The sequence below is a fragment of the Ictidomys tridecemlineatus genome, chromosome 3, assembly GCF_052094955.1.
Source record: "Ictidomys tridecemlineatus isolate mIctTri1 chromosome 3, mIctTri1.hap1, whole genome shotgun sequence".
In the NCBI taxonomy this organism is placed as follows: domain Eukaryota; kingdom Metazoa; phylum Chordata; class Mammalia; order Rodentia; family Sciuridae; genus Ictidomys; species Ictidomys tridecemlineatus.
Genome location: NC_135479.1, coordinates 4,153,461 through 4,161,147, shown reverse-complemented (window position 1 = coordinate 4,161,147; position 7,687 = coordinate 4,153,461). Strand labels below are relative to the sequence as shown.

The following is a 7,687-nucleotide window of genomic DNA, read 5'->3' as shown; positions in this document are numbered from 1 at the left end:
CTGCGGTAAAGGGAAGACTCATCTTAAGCAGACTAACGGCGGGCAGCCCCTGTCTTCTGGGTTTGGATTTCCCCATGTGGAGTTTCAGAACTTAGGGCCCATGGCCCTTATCCGTGTGTCACTGGGCGGTCCTGTCCCCACAGGCCTGAGCTCAAGCCACGGAGAGAGTCTCCCTCTGCTGAACCCCTGGGTTGGGTATCCCCGCTCCCTGCCCGCACCCCGGGCAAGGGCTGACGTCTGACGCACAGGAGGGTGACAGGCAGAGCCCAGCAGACGGCCGGGACAAGGCTCCCTTTCCAGGTGAGTTTCTCTGACGTGGTGTTATGTCCTCGGGCTGCACAGACCCGGGGCTCAAACCACAGCCCAAACCTCACAGCCCCTCCTGAAGGCCTGGTTTTGCACGTGGCTCCCCCTGAGGCTCTGGGGTGACCCTGTCTTTCGACTGCTGGTGTCTGGGGACCTTCCTGGGCTCAGGCCAGCGCTCCAACCTCGAGCCATCCTCACCTGGCCCCCTTCTCCTCCATTTCTGGCCAGGGTACTCGTCGCTGGAGTGAGGGCCCTCGGGCACTCTGGTCAGTCTCCCGGGGTCCTCGGCTCACCACGTTGGCAGACACCCTTTTCCCATTAGGTGCCAGTCGCAGGCTCTGGAGTAGGATCTGGGCATGTCTTTATGGAGGCCCAGGCAGGGAGAGCAGCGGGCTCCATGGGAGGGGCAGGGTGTCCCCCTCCTGGCAGGTGTGGCAGGCCTGCGCTCTGTCCCCTCCTTCACCTGTCCTCTGGCTTTCACACCTCCCGGGTGCCCAGCTCCTCTGCTCTTGGCTGGGTGCCCTCTCCAGGCCTGGCCTGTGTCTGCCCTCAAGGCAGCACCCCACTTCCTCCGATAACCCCGACATATTTTGCATCTTGCTCTAGCCCCCCCACCCCCGTCCTGACAAGTCCTCCGTCCTCCCAGGATCACCTGAACTCGTCCCGCGGACTCCAAACAGAGCGTCAGTCCTTAGAAACCCACAGATGGGGCCGAGGTCCCAGCGTGCACCGTCACAGCCTCTGCCCCCCAGCTCTCCTTTCCCCACCTGTAATGGGGGTAATCCGGCCTGGAGCTCTTGTGAAAAAAAAAAAAAAAAACATTTGTGGGACACATTTGCTCCCAACCTCAATCTCCCTCTCCTCATAACAGACTTAATTATTTAAATTTAATTTGTTAGAGGTTTGATGTTTAATTTGAAAAACCTAATGAATGATTAACACTTAATAAATAATAAAGTTTAATATCTATTAACTTGGGTTTAGTAATAAACGATTTAATTACTTAATCAATGTCTATTTTTTAAAAATAAAACAGGAATTGCTCCTCAGAGCCCTCCTGCCCGGGGCAGATTCTCGGCAAGCCACAGCCCCTGTTCTCTACCAGCGAGGAGCCCAGTGGTGCCCCTGCCACGCGGACAGGGGAATGGGTCTAGAGGGGTGTGGGCCATCACTCCCCTTCCCCTTACCTGGGGAGTCACCTCTCAGCTGCACAGTATCCCCACCTCCAAACTCCCCAGGGCGGCCCCCCAGAGGGGAGGGCGGGGCTTGGGAGCTGCACATGAGTAGACACACTGTGCTTTTATTTGAATATTAATTGGCATTGATAGATGGCATGTGACGCGTTACACCAGCAATTAGTTGCCAACGAGGATCTGGAGTGCCAGGCTGCTTCTGTTCATTCCGAGGCGGAGAAGCACCCTGGCTTTCCCGAGGCAGCTGGGGGACACATCCTGGTGGCAGAGGGTGGCCCTCTGCGGCCCCCTGCCCCATTTCCGAGGGTAATGCGAGCAAGAACCTGAGGGTGAGTAGGTGGGGTGGGCGTGGGGTGGGCGAGTCCCGGGTGTTCTCAGCAAACAGGGAAGTGCCCTCCACTTCCTGTCCCCACTGGATGCACACGCCTTCCCCTGGTCATTCCGTCTTTGGGGGAAGAACAAGACAGAGATGTGGGCAGGGCAGGGTCCTGGTGTTTACACAGGCCATCTGACCAGGGAGAAGTGCCACACTGCCGGCCAGCCACCGCTGAGCAGCACAGCTGCCCCAGGGTCTCTGGTCCCCTGCAACCAAGGCGTCCGGGCAGGCCCAGCCTGGTGTGTGCCATCTGTGGACTCCGTTGCTGTGTGCACCTTGGCCTCCGCCATGGGACCTGGAGCCTTTGGAGGGCGCCTGCGGGGGCTCCCCCTGAGTGTCCCACCCCAGGTGCACTGCAGAGTGCAGGACAGGAGCTGGGTCTGTGGGAGGAAGCCGGCAGAGGGTAGGAACAGGGGCTCAGCCAGGAGCACCCAAACCGAACCAGTAAGAACGCGGGCACCTTCGAACCTGATCTAGTCAGACGCGAGGTTGGGGACGTGAGGTTGGGGACACAGCGTTCTTTACCACAGCTTCCCTAGACCAGCCTCCCCGCCTCCCGGACACCCCCAGCCTGCCGGGCCAGGGCCCCCAGCTGCCGGCTCCCCTGCAGGGAGGCTCTGTGAGAAGCTGATGAAAAGCCAATTGTCGCACTTCCCAAGGCTGCCCGGTGCTGGGGCGGGGGCTGAAGGATGGCCCGGAGTTTTAAATGGGAGAGAAGGAGCATTTCTGATCTCATTTTCCAGTATTTCAGCTGTGCCATAATCTATTTACCACACAATTTGTGTCACTTTGATAAGCGGCTGCTTCAAGACTGCATTTATTAAAATCAAGAGCGGGGACAGCTTTCAAGTCTCTCAAGAATTGTAATAAATGTTTGAAATTAGTCATTACGGTGTTTGCCATGGTTCATATCATATACTCCATCTCGGTGACAGACGATCACATCTTGCACACGTGCGTTTTGGGTGGTGACGGTGAGGCTTCGCTCTGACACTCCTGCCTGGGGGGTGGGTCAGGACGGGGCGCGGGGAGCCACGCCTGGGACGGCGAATCCCCGTGAAATGCCCCTTTAGCCTAAGCTCCACGCTAAAGAAGGGGTGAAATGGCCTGGCCAGGAGGAGCGGCGAATTCCTCCCTCTTCTCTCCTCCCCCATGAATCCACAAATCCACCTGCCCTATTCACTGGGCACCGAGACCTCCCGACCCTGTTCCTGCACAGCAGGGCCATCGGGGGACGTGGTCACTTCGCAGCTAGGCCTGCCATTTCCACGGGGGGTTTTGCAGTTAGGAGAACTAACTTGGCCTCAGATCTGTCCAAGCTCAGAGCTCAAGTTCAGCAGGGCTTCCGGCCCCAGGGAGTGGGGAGGAGGACCATCGCAGCCATCAGAGGCTCACTCAGGGTCTGGATCCTACCGGGGCCAGGCACAGGAGTGGGACTCAGAGGGCCGAGTTCCACCTCTGTGGCACCCTGGGTTTGCAGCTCTCCAGGTGACCCTGGGAGATGAGCATCTGAGAGCAAAAACCGTCAGAGTTGGAGACAAACCCCGAACCAGGCACCGGTTAGCTGCAGCTAGGTGGCCAGTGGGCGGGGTGGGGGGGCCAGGGAGGCCACACTCTCGTGGACGAGGGCCTTCCTTCTGGGGGTCCTCAGATCTGACGATGCTCTGCACAGGACCCTTGGGGCTCCTAGGGGCCTGCCGCACCCTGACCAGGGCCATCCCCGGGGGGAGAAGCTGAGTAGGCAGCAACAGACTGGAGACTCGGGGCTGAGTCTTGGGCAGGCCTGGGTGGAGGTGCCGCCCTGGGTGACCGCTTTCTGCTCCATGGAAAGGCACTCCGGAACTCTGTTTGAGTAAACGGCTGGTGAAGGAAGTCCTCAGCTCACATTCAGCTCTGAAGAGGGCACAACTTGAGGCTTTCATGTTCAGCTGCCCTTGCTGTAGGGTGTGAGTGCACAGGAGTCAGACAGACAGACAGACAGATGAGACTCAGCCAAAAACAGAGGGGGGGGGCAGAGAGAGAGAGAGAGAGAGAGAGAGGGAGAGGAGCTATCCAGTACTTGCTCTGTCTCTGGGGGTGTTCTTTCTTTGGGCTGACGCGCTCGGGGCTCCCCTTCCTGCGGTGCCTGTACGCGTCAGCGTTTCGTTACTGCAGCAGACCCCGGGGACAGGCTGACCTCATAAAGAGGCTCCTTAGCTCTCAGTTCTGAACACTCGAGGGCACAGTGCTGGCCTCTGCTCAGCTCTGGTGAGGACCTCATGGCCTCCTGGTGGACAAGCCTGAGGGAGGAAGAGGACACTTCTCCAAGCAGGAAGCCAGAGAGCGAGTCGGAGATGGAGCTCGGGCTCTGACAGCACCTGGATCCTGTGAGAGCCAGACCACAGCCAGGCAGCGTTCCCTGAGAGGGCCTGCACCCAGGGGGCAGCCCCCAACACGTGAGCCTTGGCCGGACACTCTCAGACCTTGTCCCACCCACAGGAGCACCTCGTCCGGGCAAGGCCTGAGCCCCCTGGAAGCACAGGCCCCCTCCACGCACACGTGCTCCTCTCTGGCCTGCTGCTGGGTTCAACCCTCATCAGAGCCTGGGAGACTTGCAGAGGACCAGAGTGTGGTGAGGGTGGGGGGAGCCGGCCACTCTCCTCACCTCCAGTCCCTGGGGGGTCTGAACAGGGGGAAGCCGACCTGGCAGTGGGCACGCACCCCATCCCATATGTCCCCCTGCTGGCAGGCCCGGGTGGCCCGTCATTGTACCCCTGCCCTCCTGCCCCCCGGAGTAATAAAATGTCCCATCCGCTGAGTCCTCCACGTTCTTTCTTTGGAGATGGGAAACCGCACGCTGGGCCTCTGCAGCCCGGAGAGGAACACCTGTGTGTGGAGCAAGGAATTGCTCTGCATTTGCTGCCCGCACCCCTCTGTCCCTCCTGCCTGTCCCTGGGGTCCATGGTCCTTGCCCAGAAGCCTGCATCTCAGCCAGGCTCTGTCCTGGTCCCCCAGGATAAGACGCAGGGGTTTCATCCTCCCCTTGGCTTTTTGACCATGAAGACACGCAGGTCCCTGGGAGGAAAGCCCAGTTTGCAGACCTCGTTCAGGGTGGGGTGTCCTGGGAGAAGCAGGCACCTCGCCCAGCCTCTGGTTTTCCTTGGAGCTGGCTTTCCCTCTACAGCCATTTCTCTCTCTCCTTCCTTTTCTTCCCCTTCTCTCCCCTCCCCTGGCTTTCAAAATCGGCTCTCGGGCGCTCGCTGGGCTGCTGATATTTAGACATGCAGATCTTGGCTGCTGTTTTGCATGCATGTTTGACCTTGGGTAGAGCTGCTCGCAGCAGGATGGATGTGTCCTGGCTGCATTTAATCACCAGAGCAGCCCAAGCCTGGAGAAACCTCGGAGACCCAGTTCCCCACCCCCCACCCCCTGCCTCGAGATGGTAATGAACTTCTGAGAAATAGCTAATCAATAAATTGAACAAATAACTCGGGCAGCTAACCCCTTCTGCCAGGACCTTAATTACAATTGCAGAAATAAATTGGGGGGTAGGGAGTGATAGCTGGGAGCTGTGTGGGTGGAGGTATCCTTAACCCCTGATTTCCTGGTGGGACAGGGGGTGAAGTAGGGTCCTCCTCTCCAGGGAGGGAGTATGGGGTTTAAGAGGCCGGCATTTCTGGGGAGGGATAAGAGAAAGGAGAGGGCACTTCTGCCTGGCTTTCTCCTGTATACAGCTGGGGTATGGACAGCTTTCCCATGGGTAAGATCTGGTGCCCAGAGACTCCAAGTGCCCCCCTGAGGCCCCTGGTTTGGAAGGGCTGCCCCTAAAACCTTTTGGGTCACAAAATGGTGTCTGTGAGTCTCTCTGCTGTGCCCCTGGAGGCGGCAAGTAGCAGAGGGGAGTCTGCAGCTTGTGGAGCCGGACAGGCTGGATTCCCCTGTGCTGGGAGACCTCAGGTGAAGTCCGTCTGTCTCTGAGCTGCTGTTTCTGAATCTCCATTGGGAATCCTAACCTGGCTCTCGGGCGGGATGGAGAACTGAAGGTCAATATTGCAGAGGCCGTCCCAGACCTGGAGGAGAGTCTCTAGAGACAGGCTGTGGGGTTGGTCTGCCAGGGGGCCCTACCTGCCTGGGCTTCCCAGCTGCCCTCCAGCCCTCTGCACCCCGACTGCAGTTCCTGCTTCAGATGCTCCTGTGGCTCGACAGAGGCTGGGGGTAGGGCAGGGCTCCAGCTTCCTCTCGTTGGGAATCCTGGCCAGCTCCACACTGGGCAGGCCCAGCCAGGGTGGAAAGCGACAGTGGCCTCCAGGCCCATCTCAACAGAAGGATGAAGACACTATGTTGAAAGCCGTAGGTACCTGTCAGCTGTAAGACAGTGATTATAGCAGCCTCCCCCAGGCCACGACCCCCCAGAGGTCTCTGCAGCTCCAAGGGCTGCCATTTACCCACCCAAGACAGGAGGGTTCTTCTGGGCTGTCCACTGGCCAACTGACCCACCAGGAAGGTGCCGGAGTGGGGAGAAGGCGAAGCCTGGCCGTTCCGCGCTCCCCTTCTCCCAGCGGACAGTGCCACTGTGAAACGACCATGTAAGAACTATTGGACTGTTGCCAAAAAATTAAAATTCAGTTGAGCAAAGAGAAAACTAAATTAAATGTAAATCGTTCCAGAGCCCCACCGCCCAGAAGAGACTGCTAACGCCACAGACTGCGTTCTGCTCTAGTTTCCTCGGGGGGCTTTCCTGCTGCCAGCTTTAGGATCAGAGGAGGGGAGGAGGTGTGTGAGTGTGTGTTTGTGTGTGTATGTGTATGTGTATGTGTGTGTGTGCATGTGTGCATGTGTGCATGTGTGTGTGCATGTGTGTGCACATGTGTGTGCATGTGCATGTGTGTCTGTGTGTGTGCATGTGTGTATGTTTGTGTGCATGTGTGTGCGTGTGCGTGTGTGTGCATGTGTGTGTGCATGTGTGTGTGTGCATGTGTGCATGTGTGTGTGTTTGCATGCGTGTGTGCGTGTTTGTGTGCATGTGTGCGTGTGTGTGTGTGGCACAGGCAGCAGAAGAAGCAAGATGCTCCACGCTGGGCGATGGCAAGCCGCCTGCCTTGGGGCGGAATTTTCCATGGCAGTAAATACATCTCCTCCGAGAGGCGGCAGGCGCAGGAGGACATGAGTGAGATGCCAGCGTCAGGCGGAGTATACTGCACGGATAGAATATTTACAGCTCCATCTGTGGTGTGGTTCCTCCAGACCCCATGAAGGTCACTGGAATGTCAGGAAATTTACGGGGGTGTCAGAGCACATTCGGGCCTGTTCGTGCAGCGTCAGGAGCCCGTACCTCGCCACCAGGGCACAGAGACACCTACAGCAGGAAGGCAGGGAGCAGCTGGCTGGCCTCAGCCCCACCCCCCCCGCGCTGCTCACGCTGGTGCACACGCTATTTGTCTGTGAGCACGCGCAGCATATGTTACTCCAGGCAGGGGAGGGAGGGTACAGGGTGCAGAAGGGAGAACAATTAGAGAAATCATGAATCACAACGCACGCTGTTTCTGCTTCTGTGAGGGCTAATTATTTCTCGGTTGTGCATGGGAGACGCTGCACTCATTAAGGCCTGTATGGTCCCAGGCAGGCAGAGTCCTGGATTCTAGAAACCTCGCAATGAGCTGGACGCCCCAGAGCGGGCAAAACCCATTGTCGTCCCTCGCAGTTCAGAAGCCAAGGCCGGGGGAATTTTTGTTCAATGTGTTGCGTGTTATTAGAATTTTCTAAAAATGACCAGTGGCTGTGACCGTGTGCCTTTCAGAGGGGAGCTGAGCTTGGCTCATCTCCAGGGGATCCC

The 7,687-nt window shown here is 58.1% G+C and overlaps 1 long non-coding RNA gene across 1 annotated transcript; it reads right to left on the bottom strand.

Annotated features, from left to right (window-relative positions):
• Window positions 1-2,576: 2,576 nt before the first annotated feature.
• On the bottom strand, window positions 2,577-7,177 carry LOC120884005 (uncharacterized). Its single transcript, XR_005726156.2, has 3 exons — window positions 6,304-7,177; window positions 5,980-6,219; window positions 2,577-3,812 (listed from the first exon to the last, which is right to left on the bottom strand). It is a non-coding gene; the product is annotated as an uncharacterized LOC120884005 (long non-coding RNA).
• Window positions 7,178-7,687: the final 510 nt, after the last annotated feature.